This window comes from Mesoplodon bidens, assembly GCF_964165515.1.
Source record: "Mesoplodon bidens genome assembly, contig: HAP1_SCAFFOLD_157, whole genome shotgun sequence".
Taxonomy (NCBI): Eukaryota; Metazoa; Chordata; class Mammalia; order Artiodactyla; family Ziphiidae; genus Mesoplodon; species Mesoplodon bidens.
Window position 1 is genome coordinate 896,755 of NW_027671774.1, and position 14,289 is coordinate 911,043.

General features: G+C 39.0%; 1 pseudogene across 1 annotated transcript in view; it reads right to left on the bottom strand.

The window, feature by feature from the left end:
- Window positions 1-284: 284 nt before the first annotated feature.
- The window catches only part of LOC308611092 (centrosomal protein of 78 kDa-like), a 138,780-nt pseudogene continuing 124,775 nt past the window's right edge, over window positions 285-14,289 (bottom strand). The window contains exons 9-13 of the transcript in view: window positions 4,637-4,714; window positions 3,014-3,180; window positions 1,781-1,952; window positions 1,411-1,458; window positions 285-872 (exon numbers count right to left, since the gene is read on the bottom strand). The product of the transcript in view is annotated as a centrosomal protein of 78 kDa-like (transcript). The remainder of the gene's footprint in view (window positions 873-1,410; window positions 1,459-1,780; window positions 1,953-3,013; window positions 3,181-4,636; window positions 4,715-14,289) is intronic.

A 14,289-nucleotide genomic window follows, 5' to 3' on the forward strand; every position in this document is an offset into this window, starting at 1 on the left:
TGTTTTCTCCCACCACAGAGTGCTAGTTCCAGGAGAGTAAAGGCTTTATTTTGTTCACTGCTGAAAGCAACAGCACCCAGAAAAGTACTGTACATATGAAGCCCTCAGTAAACACTAGCTGAATGAATGGTGCAAAGTGTTACAAGGAAAAGTACACCCAAACTTTCATTATAATAAAAAAGTATAGATAAAAAAATCTTTCTCTAATGGCTTCCAGTCAAGTAACTGAAAACACCATATGCTATAGTAAAAACATAGGTAATTTATGAAAATTTGAAGGCAAAAACATAATTTTAAAAGATTTAGACCTATGTTAGGCGTGATAGAGTATGGATGCTTTCTTGAAATTCACAATCAGATCCAAGAGTATCACTTTCAGACTGTTCTAGTACACTGAGTTTACTTTTAGTTGTCTTTGATGAAACAGTCATTATTCTACTCTCTTTCTTAACAAAAATGTGTTTTTTCGAAGACTCACTTTTAATTGGTTTATTAACCAAAGAATTATTTTGCCCAATTCCTTTGCTTTTCTGCTTTACAGGTGAGTCAGAGCAGGAATGCAGGTCCTTCCCAGGTTGTTTCTTAGCAGAGTAGTTTTTGGTCTATTCACCTGCTTTGCTCATTTTCTCTGAAGAAGACCTGCTATTTCTAGATAATTCTTCTTCTTTTTTTTGACTTCCAGTTCCAGAAATGACGTCTGCTGAAGGAGAACATGTTCTAGCAATGAAATTTTCAAAAGACTCCTGCCGCTGCTCTGTGACTGGGACCCCCAGGTTGTCTTTGGAAGTTTCTAAGGCCTCCTGAGTAGACGCTGGGACACGGAAGGAGTCGAGAGGCAAAGGAATCCTAGCATCACCTGTAATTTTCGGGAAGTGGAGGGGAAGACAAAAGACAAGACAAAAATTCAGTGATGAACAAAGCCAACCATTAAAAAGTAGAGCTCAAAACTTCAATGTTACTCTGTAATCTTATTATTAACACAGTCAATTGATTAATCAGAAGATTTCAGAGCCAGTTTTTTTTGTAATTATATCTTGCCAAGTGATTCTCAGCTTAACCTAGCTATATCCAAGGCTATGTCCGCTACGTTTTCAGACTTTGGCGATTGGGGTAGTTATTACCCATTTCCTTTCCCTCACTAAAAATAAAACCCTATTCTGTAAGGTAATTAATGTCTTTTCTATCCTCCAGGCACATGTAAACCGTATATAGTTTGTGACCAGACTGTGTTCTCAAGCTGTCAGTTCCCAAGACCGCTCTGAGATGGGCTGATGGGGGCTCCAAGTGAGGCTGGAGGAAAAGCTGACAGGTTTTCCCCTCCCATTCCCATAACCAGGTGATTCACTCTAATATGTTACCTATTAGCTATGTCTGGACTACTTATTTTAAAAATTATATCAGTATGTGTACCTTCATTAGTGTTCCTTCATTGTAAGCTGACTGCATACAAATAGAAACCTAGATAAAATATGAACAGAATAGACATTTATACAATTTAAAATCTGGAATATTTTCTCTAATGTCTTCTTTCTTCATTAAGGATAGTTTGCTTTAACTCATAAATTTTCTCAAGAACTTCCAGTCTCCTTATTTACAAAAGTACAGTATCATGAAATGGGCACACATTTACTAATCTCAGATTTGGAAAGGACTCCAGAGTCTTCTAGCTCCCGAGCATGTGAATTATTAGAGACTGATCATTATTGTTTTCTCCCTGACTTGGTCATTTCCTTTTTGCTAATCACTCTTAGAATCATTAAGTGCTGTTCTGTCCATTTACTTGGCTATTTTGCATTTGTTATGGGGCACCCTGTTTTGATTCTGATTTTCCTTCTTCAAGTGCCTTCTTTTCTTCTTTAGGTGGACTACTAACAGGAGAATTCATGGGGGGACAACCTAGTAAATGAAAATCTGACTGATCTATACCAGCCATTGTGGCCAACTGCCCAAGCCTAGACGAGAGGAGGAAAGGAGAAAAGACAAAGGTTATTATAATCACAGAAGAGCAGTTTAGATTTCCCCAGACCTACACTCATGAAATACTTCTAAAATCTTTTTTTTTTTTTTTTTTTTTTTTTTGCGGTACGCGGGCCTCTCACTCCTGTGGCCTCTCCCGTTGCGGAGCACAGGCTCTGGACGCGCAGGCTCAGCGGCCATGGCTCACGGGCCCAGCCGCTCCGCGCCATGCGGGATCCTCCCAGACCTGGGCACGAACCTGTAGCCCCTGCATTGGCAGGCGGACTCTCAACCGCTCCGCCACCAGGGAAGCCCTACTTCTAAAATCTTAAAAGCCAACATCCTACTCCAGACTACAAGCCTCTCTCTCCCCCAAATCCTCAGCCCTTTCCAGATTCATCCTCTAGGAGACATCCCACTGTCTCACTAGCAGCTTCAATATGTACCATGCACCCCGTCCACTGCCTGTCACACCTCCATTCCCACACTTGTTTACCACCTTTCCTTCAGTTTCCAAGAACGTGTTTGTTCCTTCCTTCCCAACACCAACACCAATTCATTCACTGACAAAACACCACTCCATCAACTATCAATCTCCAATTCCCTCTTTCAGCAAAATTGCTCCCGGTTGAGAACCACTGACCTATATCTCCCCTGAAGATTAATAATCATTTTTATGTCTAAGGCAAAGATAACTTTAATTCAAACTTATCAAACAAGCAAAAGAAGTGAAAGATAGGAAAATTCTTATGCATTCCCGACTATTTTCAATGAAAACTGCCTTTAATTTAGTCTTTACAAAACAACTATACCTACTAATTACTCTGTCTACAGGTTACTCTTTTATAATGGGCTCCCCACTCTACCAAAGCAGGCTTCCCTATATGCATTTCTTAAAAAATTTAATTCCTCATTTTAAAATGTCAACTATATTACCTATAATTACACTAAATTTGGCTAAATATAGCCACGTAAGTGATGAAAATTGCTCCAGTTCCTCAGCAAACTACCATTAGAGTCGCAAAGAGAAGAATGCCATGAAGAGAAATGAACTAACCCAGCATCTTTAAGGAGAACCAGGAAAGCATGGAACTTCTGAAAAGAATTCTCAGTGCTGCCCCAAACACCTTCATCATCCAGGATCATGCTTGTCAATGAGTGGGCATGAAGGGCTTCAGACAAAGAGAAAGTTGTGTTTCTCAACTGGGCATTTTCATGTTCCAGCTATACAAGAAGACTGAAAACGTCTGACATGATTTTTTCTCATTGTCATCAAAAGTAGCCTTGCCTTGGGCTTCCCTGGTGGCGCAGTGGTTGCGAGTCCGCCTGCCGATGCAGGGGACACGGGTTCGTGCCCCACTCTGGGAAGATCCCACATGCTGCGTAGCGGCTGGGCCCATGAGCCATGGCCGCTGAGCCTGTGCGTCCGGAGCCTGTGCTCCGCAACGGGAGAGGCCACAACAGTGAGAGGCTCACATACCGCAAAAAAAAACCCAAAAAACAAAAAACAAACAAAAAGTAGTCTTGCCTAGTTTCAAGGAACAAAACTAAAACACTCAAAATGTAATTAATTTATAATTAATGTAACCCTCTGCCAGTAAAGACAGAGACCATATCACATAATAACCAAAACCCACAGGCACCCAACAAAGTTTCCTATATAACACTTAGGTGGTATATAAATAAACCAAAGTTACTGTTTTATTAATGATCTTTCACAAAAGATCACATTTCTAACTGGTTCAATTCATAATGGAGCCTCATTCCACATTAGAAAATGACCTGCTTTAAGTTTCCCTTAAATTAGAAAGTGAATTATAGAATCTGATTTGAACAAAACATATTACAACTCTGATGAATGTTAAGAATTAACTTTAGTGAGTAAAATATCTAATGCTTACGTTTAAAAGCCCTAAATCATACCCAACCCAATTTATTAAATGTACGATCACCAATATTTTCTTTGGCTTCTTCAACATATTCACCCCCGTGCACTCTTCCCCTTCCGCTCAGCATCTACGCACTTAAAACCCCCTGTAAGCTCAACTCTCGTATTTCTCAGAAAGGCCGTTAATGTTCATGGTGCCCCTCTTGCCTTCCATGAGCAGGTGCTCAACATTTATTGAATGAGTGTCTGCCAATCCAATGGATGCACTTTCAAAAAGTCCTCCCTACACTCACCCTGTGATAAATTATATTTAGATAGAACTTTTTAGATTATGCCCTGCTTTCATGCACATTACCTAATGTAATTCTCATAGTATATATTTTTATCTTTCATTGCATTCTTAGAAGTTTTCCAATATCTTAAATTTATTTAAATGATTCACTTTCCTAATTCATTGCCAGGAGAGTCTCATCATGTCTTTTATGTTACTGTATATACAATACATGCACAGAAAGTGCCTTCTTGAATCAAAGAATCATGAACAGGAAATAAACTAATGTCATATAAAAGCACACACACACATACACAAAACGAGCTTTTCACATCTTTAAAAACATGCTTTCTGGAATATAGATCATATGATCACTAAATACCAGTAAATGCAAAAGTCCATATGATACCACCGATTTGCAACATATTACAGTTTTAAAGCTTACAAAATATGTGTATATGGCTTAAAATCAAATCAAAATAAAACCAAAACACTCTCAAAAGCAGATGAAACGTGTTTACCTCACTGACTCGTCTATCAGCCTTCAGTCTTATTACTCTTTCCTCCTTTAACTGCTTTAGGCACTCCTCCAGGGTTTCCTAAACAAACAGAGTCAATATTATAACTAATTCATAGTATAATATCCAAAAGCCTTTCCAGCTATTGGTCTCATCAGGATTTATGGGCAGAGCCAGAAGTGAAGTCAGATTTTAGTCTGCTACTGGTCATATTATACCATGCCAGTGAAATGAATGATCAAAATCTATCAAATTTGCAAAGATTTATTTAAATTCCACTCTTTCCAACATAAATTTGTGGCAGGCCACCATAAAAGGCATATGCATATAACATAGTAAGTCAGAAATAAGAAGTTACGACCAAGAAAGAAAAATTCTATTTTTATTTGTGGGTCTCTTTATAGCAGGAAGTCCTATTAACGAACCTGCTTAGCATACCTGAATTGCATAATTGCAGATTCAAAAGCATGTTTTAAAAAAGTAATCACTTTTAAAGCAATTTACAGTCAAGCACTGTTCCTGGAGTTCCCTGGGTATTAAATAATCGAATCATCAAAACCCTAAGAGGGGGCTTCCCTACTGGCACAGTGGTTAAGAATCCGCCTGCCAGTGCAGGGGACACGGGTTCGAGCCCTAGTCCAGGAAGAACCCACATGCCGCAGAGCAACTAAGTCTGTGCATCATGACTACTGAGCCTACGCTCTAGAACCCACGTGCCACAACTACTGAAGCCTGCGCGCCTAGAGCCTGTGCTCTGCAATAAGAGAAGCCACCGCACCGCAACAAAGAGTAGCCCCCCGCTCGACGCAACTGGAGAAAGCTGGCGAGCAGCAACGAAAACCCAACTCAGCCAAAAATAAATTTATAAAACAACCCTACGAGGAAAGACCCATCACTAACTCCATGTTATTTTACAGATGAGGGAAACAGAGGCAGAGAAGTAGAGTAAGTAGAGCAGCACAGCCAAGGTCACACCACTAAGTAGCAGAGCCACACTGTGGACTCAGGAAGCTGGCTGCCATTCCTGCTCACGGAGGTGGTAGTCTTCCCTTCACCAAGGTCACTGAAATAAAATGAACACTGATAAACTATCTTAGGAGTTTTAGGAACTAAGACACTTCGGTCCTTGAAGTGGGGACACTGCTTGCAATAGGCAGAATTCTGACAGAGCCCCCAAGACTACCACTTACTGAAGTACACAAACCTTCCACTTATCCAATCAAACTCTAAGTGTAGGTGCTGTAGTGAAGGCATTTTGCACATGGAATTAAGGTTCAAAATCAGTTGATCTTTTAAGATAGGGAGATTATTTTAGGTGGATGTGGCCTACTCAGGCACCCCATGAAAAGGACCTGAACTCTTCCTGAATTGAAGTACAAAAGGCACAAGAGGGAGACTCTCCATTGCTGGCTCTGAAGAAGTCCAATGCTGCGGCAGGGAAGGCAAGCGAGGCCTCTAGGAGTTGAAACTCTCCCCCGACTGACAGCCAGCAAGGAAATGGGGACCTCTGTCCTGCAACTGCAGAATCTGAATTATGCCAACAAGCCGGAAGAAGCCTGTAGGCATTCTTTCCCAGAGCCTCTGGACGCTAACACAGCCAGACTGACATCTTGATTTCAGCTCTGTGGCCCACACAAACTATGGTGAACATCCAACGTTTGGGGCTCAATATCTTACACTTAAATTTCACGTGCTTTAACACTCTCAGGAGGGAACCCACATGTTCCCGTGTGTATCTGAGCAGGAAGCCCAGTCACGCTGTGCCTGGACTTCTGACCTACAGAACTCTGAGCTAGTCAAACAGGTATTGTTTTCAGTCAGTAAGAGTGTAGTAAAAGAATATTCTACTCAACCTCCAGGTTCGTGAACAAAATAAATGATTGTCATTGTTTTAGGCCACTGTTTTGGGCTGGTTTCTTATGCAGTGATAAACAATCATAATACCTATACTTATGAAAACAGTAAGGTGTATTTATACATGTTAACTGCTTTGAACAATCACTTAAAGAATGAGGAACTCTATTACCTGCCATCATTGGGAGAGGAGCTGGTATCACTGTCTGGACAGTAGCTTTTGGTACCTAACAACAATCCTACATCAGGAGTTTACCCTAAGGAAATCAAAGATGTGGGCAAAGATTTATCTACCAACATGATGTCATAAGATTGTTTATAACCAAACCCTAGAAGAAAGCTAAGAGCCTCCGAATCGGGACTGGTTTAAATAAAAACAGCTCATCGTCTGTAGGAATGCGCTATGAAGCCACTAAGAATGACAAGAGGTCTCAACCAGAGTTCATGAATGGGCTTCAGGAGTGCTACATTCAAAATATATCTGTGCGTTTTTCCTGGGAGATGATGCATAAGCTTAATCAAATTCTCTGATGTAGAAGAGTAGTTAGTGACATGGCAAAATATTTCGGATACTTTTTTAAGACAAAAGAGCAGATTAGGTGTGTGTACATGCAGAGGTGGCTTTTATTTCCTTCAAGAAGTTGTTCATTGTTTTCAAACATTTGCTCAATGAACATATATTTTTATATTCAGAACATGTTTAAAAAATTGAGAGTCTAAGAACTTCAAATTCTTTAATGTTTCATTACCAAAGCCAGTCAAGTTTTCAATGGGGAAAAAGGGAAAAAAACTGCAGAATTCCTCTACTTTTAATATAATGGTTTAATCAATCTTCTAAAACTGATTTCAAAGAAATTCTAAACAAATAAACAAAAAAACAAAAAACCCTCAGCACGGTCAGAGGAAGGTAGACTAAAATTCCTGACTGGTTCTAAATAGCACATCAAAGTGCAATTACATGCAACAGTTTCTCCCTCTAATGGAGGGAATTAGAACACAGTGTTCAATTTTTGTGAAAAAGTGTACCCTCCTCCTACAAAGTATTCAGAATTCATGTCCCTTACATGGACATATGGAACCAAAAAAGTTAGAAAGTAAAATTGCTTGATATTCTATTACTTAAGTAAGACTAATGATAAGGCTTTGGAATAATTTTCCTTCCTGCCATCTGCTCTCCATTCCACCCTTCTGTACACTGGCTAGGGTGATTTTTCTGGGACAAAGCTCCCATCATATTGGATATCAAATTTTATGTTCAACTTTTCTCCATTTAACATTGAAATCAATCATTTCTCCTATAATCAGGGGATTCATAACCTTGATTTTTTTGTGTGGGCTACAAAATATTCCACTGAGTGGGTTTACTGGTTAACCATTTTACAGATTTAAATTCTTTCCAACTTTTCAGTATTATCAGACAAAATAACCGTTTTTATGCATGAAGGCTTTTTTCCATATTGAGAATAACATTCTTACAATAAATCCATAAAAATGAGTTTGAGATCAAAGCAAATGAACATTTTTAAGGCTCTGAGGTACCTATCTCCAGACTTCTTTCCAAACGATTTCTGAGATTTTACACTGCCATCAGCGATGTATCACTTGGTATATAACCTCTACTGTAACTGTTGGCTTACTTCCTCACTTAGAGTGCAAGTTATTTGAAGATAGGGGGTGTATTTTATTAAGGTTTATCCCCAGCACCTGTGCCTAGCACAACGTAGACGGTCAATAAATAATTGCTTAATAAGGAGAATCCCTGCCACACACATACATATAAGATGTACGTGTGTGAAAGACGGACTCTGTGTTTTTCTCTAACTGGATAGATGAAAACTTGTCATCTTTAATGTGCAATTTTTTTGCTTATAATTAGTCATTAAATTTCTCTTTTAGATTATATTGTAAATATTCAGATTCTCTGAGGCAAATGGGCCTGGCACTACCCATTAGCTACATAACCTTGGACAAGTTGTATAACTCTAGGCCTCAACTTCCTCATCTATAAAATGGAGATAAGCTCCCATATTACAGAGCTCTTGTGAGAATTACATGAGTTAAAACACATATAAAATTAGAAGAGTGCTTGGTACATAGAATATGTGCAATTAATGCTGAATGAATGAACATGCGAATGCAAACAGTAGTGAAGGGCTTAAAATGAAACGGTCTCATCCCACTCCCACATCCAGCACTCAAGAAGCGACCGATTCTTTACGCAGTTTTTAATTGTAAAATACGATATGGGTACTAAGAAGTGCACAGAACAAAACTGTCAATGTGACAAATAAAAAGAGAATACTTACATAAGCACTACTCGAAGCTGAAAGTATTGATACTTGTCAGCATCGCAAAAAACCCCCATATCCTTTTCTCATCACAAGCTCCTTCCCTCTTCCCGGTTAAACACCAACCTCACTTCTTGACAGTCATTTCCTTTAACCTGCATGCATCCCTAACAAAAGAGTTTAGTTGTGTCAACATCTAACTTTATGTACAGGATCATAGTATATGAAGTCTTTTCTATCTTATTTCTTTCTCTCAACATTGGTTTAAAAAATTCATCCACATTGCTGCCTGTAGCTCTAGTTCATTCAATTTTATTGCTGGATAGTTTTCCCACTGTACAAATACACATCATTTATTTAATTTTTGACTCTTAATGGACATTTGGTTTGTTTTCAGTTTGTGCTAATGCAAATCATGGACAGGAATCCTGCTGTACCCATTATTCTGGTGCATTTACATAGGGCAGGGGTGAGGGCTGCTGACTACACCTCGTTCCATACTGTGCCAGTGTCACTGCCCTTGTGCAGGGTGACCACATACCCCAAGGCGCCTTGGGGTGTTCCAGTTTATACCTGTTGTCCTGTTGTCTAATGTTACAGCATTAGAGTGCCTCCTTTATATAACTTCAGTTGACGGAGAGGGCTAAATGCTTTCCAAAGTAGTTGTGTCGATTTATACTCCAGTATAAACAGGGTAGAAGATTCCCATAGTACTTCAGGTCTACAATACCTGATACTACCAGACTTTTTATTTATGTATTTGTCAATCTGATTGACATGTAGTTTCCTTGGTTTTGACTCACTTTTCACTTATTACTTAATGAAGTCGTACACTTTTCTGTGTTTACTGGCTGTATGGATTTCCTTTTTTATGAGGTTTACGTCAAATATTGTTATTTTTTATTATTTTATTATTATTATTTACTTTTGGCTGTATTGGGTCTTCGTTGCTGCGTGCAGGTTTTCTCTAGTTGCGGCGAGCGGGGGCTACTCTTCATTGCGGTGGCTTCTCTTGTTATAAAGCACAGGATCTAGGCGCGCAGGCTTCAGTAGTTGTGGCACATGGGCTCAGTAGTTGTGGCTCACGGGCTCTAGAGCACAGGCTCCGTAGTTGTGGTGCATGGGCTTCGCTGCTCCGTGGCATGTGGGATCTTCCTGGACCAGGGCTCGAACCCGTGTCCCTTGCCTTGGGAGGCAGTTTCTTAACCACTGCGCCATCAGGGAGGTCCAACTATTGTTATTTTGAATTCTTCTCCATTTCCAAGTAATACTCTTCCATGACTATTTTCTCACTAAATTGGAGGCATTATCTGTTCACTTTCTAACTTATGTCCACACTGCTCAGTAAAGTTATGTCATGAGGTATTCCACTGCTCATAATCTCTTTGACTTGTAGTGATATACTTAAAAACCTACATTGTTGATCAACTAGAAACTCTCTCAACGTCACGCTTTTTTTTTTTTTTTAACGTCACGCTTTGTAAAATGAGGACATTCATACCATCTTCCCTTTTTTCTACCTCCTGTCTACCTTCCAAACCTAGCTGTTACGTTGTCAAAGTTGAAATTTATATTCTGTTCTATGTGCAGTTAAGTCTTCTGTTACTTGAGAGTCAGTACGGAGTAAGGTTTAAGAGAACAGGCAGAGAGCCTAAACTCAAAGCCTCGATCCAACCTTAAATTAGGTACAGCCTGGGCAAGTTCCTTCCCTGACTTAGCTTCCTGCTCTCAAAAGTGGGAATGATATTAGCACCAACCTCATAAGGCTATTCAGAGAATTAAATGAGTTAATATATGCAAAAACACTTAGAGCCTAATATATACTAAGTACATACTAGTACACAATACATTTCAGTACATACCAAGTTAATACTCATACATACTAAGTATAGTTTACTTTAGTTATTTGTGATTACATGCAAGTTGACAATAAAAGCTGCAAACCAAGACAGTATTGCCATTATTACAATGAAATTAATATTGCCCACTGCAGATGTACTGTGTCTCTGTGTATAGACTACACCTCGTTCCATACTGTGCCAGTGTCACTGCCCTTGTGCAGGGTGACCACATACCCCAAGCCGCCTTGGGCTGTTCCAGTTTATACCTGTTGTCCCGATGTTACAGCATTAGAGTGCCTCCTTACACTGTTGAAGTGTAAGGAGTTTGGACAAGTTCTGGTTTGGACAACAAATTAGATAGGTGGTCATTACCCCTGTGTGTCACTGAAAAGGGGGACATCTATAGTGTCAAGCTGAAGTGGATTCTTCCCTTCCTCACCAATAGTAGGTTAAAAATCAACCATAGTTCAGTGTGCTTCAGCTTTCTGTCCGTATAGCCTTTTCTCCTCTGGAGTTCAAGTTCCTTCTCCTCTTCCTCTCCCTCCTCCCTTCCAACAGTGCCTAACACCTAGTAAGTACAATATGCTTCAAGGTGTTTCTAAGCTCTCAATCACACAATCAATAGAAGCCTCCCCACTCTAGACTAGCTGCAATCTGCACTGAATCCCCTATTACCTTCCTTCTTGGTTTATTGCCTCATTTTGCTGGATTATGTCTATAAATAGCTTAAGGTGTAGCACAGGAGGTCAATTTTTCAAATTTCTTTCTGTATAAAATATCTTCTTCAGCCACCACGTATGACTGATAGTTTGGCTGGATACAAACCCCTAGGGTGAAAATTATGTGCCTGAAAAACTTTGGAGGTATCTTTCTAATGCCTTCCAGGATCCACGGTGCTCATGACAAGTATGATAAAGTCAGATTTTAACCTTTTTTTTTAGGTGACCAGTATTTTTCTCTCTGGAATGGATGTATCCTCTCAGTATTTTATTCTATTTTAATTTAGTTTTTCAGTATTTGAAAGTTTCACAATGAAGGGTGCCTAGGTATGAGTCTATTCTTGCTCATCTTGCATAACTATTTTCAATCTGAGGCCTGATGTCTACTTTCAGCTGTGGGGAATTTTGTTGCCCTTTGACAGTTTCCCTCCATTGTTTTTCTGGGTCTGGACTTTCTAATAGTAACATGTGGGATCTCCCAGATGCAGCCTCTCTAACATATTTCTATCACATTTTCCATTGTGTCTTTCTTTTTTATATACTGAGAAATTTTTTAAATTCCTACTGAATTTATTTCAGCAACCATATTTGCATTTCCAGGAGACCCCTCTTGCTTTCTGACCATTCTCCTTTTCATTAATACCCTAGTCTTATTTTATAGTTGCTAGCTCTTTTTAAACCTCTCTCAGGATACTAATTAGGGTTTTTTCTTAAATTATTCTGTTCCCTAAATTGTCCCTGGTCCTACTAGGATATGTTTGCACTCTTTGCCCCTCTCTCATATTGTAAGCTTTACTCAACTAACAGGCAAATGACAGTTATTTTCTATTTAAGAATGAGCGCAGAAAGCTCCCTGAAGTCAACGATTGATTGGCTTCTTATGCAGGAAGAAGCGGGGAGTAACTGTAACAGGATCTCCCCCAAACACAATTTTCGAGGGTGTAAAAACTCACAGTAGCTGCCCCAGTTCTCACCAGTTTCACTGTTTTCAAAATGAAATCATCTCATTTCAGGAGGGTGAGGGCGGGGCTGAGAGTCCACTCCTCCAAACACATCCCTTCAATGAGCTCCCCTATTGGTCACACTTTTAACTAACTCCACCCTCTCTCCTACATGCGCACCTGAGCATGGGGCTACTTTTTCAGGTGGGGTCAGAATCCTCCTCAGTTGCACGTGGTCCCTGTGCATATTCTAGGTGATGCTTTCCCTCTGTTTTACTGCTTCAGTTTCACACTCTTCCACCTGTCTTCTGTCTTTCAAAACTATGTTGAAATCTCTCGATTATTGTGGGCATATATACTTAAACACTTTGATACCATCATTGTAGTGTCTTGTCAAAACAGAGAAGAGCTAAAAGGGTTCTCAGTGTATTCTGAATCTGCTATTCTGTGGTCCCAGTGTTTAAACTTCTTGGACTTCCCCAGTGTCTATTACTGCTTTTACAAATACAATCTCGTGGTCTATTTGTGAAGGAAATGAATACACCACATCTAAAATAACAAGGAATGCGGGTTAGATGCTCTAGGGTCATGTCATACTCTGCCATTTACTAATAAACCACTTACGTTCTACAAATTGTAGGTGCTCATTTATAAAACGAAAGGGAGTAACTCCACTTGAACTATAGATTTCTCCTACTCTAACATTTCATAATTTTCTAAGTTCTTTTCTTAAAATTTCTCTATATTATCATTAATTTTAATTAAAAAATAAAAATCTAACTTTCTCTTTTGAAAATCAAAGAGTAATTCCCATAGTCCTACAATAATGGGATAATCAGTTCTGAAACCTGTCAAGTGTCATGTTTCATATGAAGAGAAAGTCATATTAAATAATTTTTTAAAATTAAACATGGACTTTGTAGCACAAAGACAAGGTCCCCCCCAAATGGTGTTCCTTTATTTACTAGAAATGTTCAGCTCTGCATTAAAGTTGAAATAAAATAAATATATTAATTTTGAGGTGCAAAAATTTCTTATAAAAATCAATTTTTCTTTTCTGCCCATACAAACAAAAGTATGGAATGACATTAGAGGTCAGGTTTATTTGGTAATAGAATGTAGCTTCTTGATATTTTTGATTTTAGGAAAGGAGAATATCAACATTAAAACTTTTTTCAACTTTACTTTTATTTAAAATGAGGCCATATTTTCCTCTTATAAAAAGAGAGTTCAACTAGAACTGTCAATTTTCTCATCTGTAAAACAAGAGCACTGAATCAGCTGACTGTAGTCATTCAGAACTCAATTTCCTTATCTTATGATCACTAAGCTTCTCCCTAAATCTAATATACTAAGGTTCTAAGGAAAGGAAAATATATTACTAACGACATGTTTTGATTTTAGTTTCTTAGAGTTCAAATGTCCGCCATTCACCTTGGTCTAAGCTTAAGGAACCATTCAAGGGGATACAATGCAGGTGGGAGGAGAAAACAGAACCCTCACACAAGCTGTGCTGCGTTGCAATCAGCCTTCCGTTTGAAAAATAATCTTCTCTATAGCTTTAAAGTGATAACTTTGTACCTGCAATGCTTCTTGTTTCAAACGGATTTTCTCTGGCTCTTCCTGAACACGTTCTGAGGAATCGTCGACCTCTTCGATTTCTGAGGAGGAAGGACTCTCTACTGTCACCGTCACAGGAAATTCTGATGGACCTGAGTGTCACAAGAAGAAGATAGGAAACCACAGAGTTGTTACACTAAAGTGCAAAGAAAGAAGACAAGATTGTATAAAAGACAACACAAGCCAGATACCAAATATCCAAATATTAGAGGACATTTAACAAAAGTGATCTGAGGTATCATTCTTTATAAATGTCTCTCACTGCTCTTTAGTGTAAAACAGGCAATGACTAAGTAAAAGTACAGTAACTTATTTTTGCTATGTTACTGTACAGACCTCTGTTGTACGTGGTTAGGATTAGTAATGGGAATTGCCCATATTATTTTATTAAGT